We start from the raw sequence: 503 nt of genomic DNA on the forward strand, positions 1-503 counted from the left end.
GAAGGGGGAAGGGTGGGGAGGGAGAGGGTAAGGGAGGTTGTGGGGTAGGGGGTGGGGGGACGCCTCCTCGTTCGTAATGGAATTCATTAGAACGAGTGTTATTTTTCCGTGTCGTTTGAACTCCGTCCCAACCGACGATTTCCAATTTCGTCATGTTGAAATTTTGCTGTGGTACATTTTGGAAGCAATGCGAAAAGATAGAGTTGTTTGCTCGTAAACCAAAGTAAACTACCTTCTATGAATACCGAGGTCAATTTTTATCATTTTTCTGTACACAGCGTTATGTATTTAGGACAACGGGTGCATATTAATTTTCAAAGCAAGCGTTATATATATTTGTAAGATGACCAAGACCTGTTAAATCATTTTTTTTGCTCACTAATCAGTTTTATTGTCGTAAAGTGAATTTTTAATGTCCCAAGTAGCTATAATTCGACCTACAATAGAAGATTAATGTAATGAAAGTTAAAATTAGTTATTGTTAATATAATGGAAATGGTTGA

Source organism: Macrobrachium nipponense, chromosome 7 (assembly GCF_015104395.2).
Source record: "Macrobrachium nipponense isolate FS-2020 chromosome 7, ASM1510439v2, whole genome shotgun sequence".
Taxonomy (NCBI): domain Eukaryota; kingdom Metazoa; phylum Arthropoda; class Malacostraca; order Decapoda; family Palaemonidae; genus Macrobrachium; species Macrobrachium nipponense.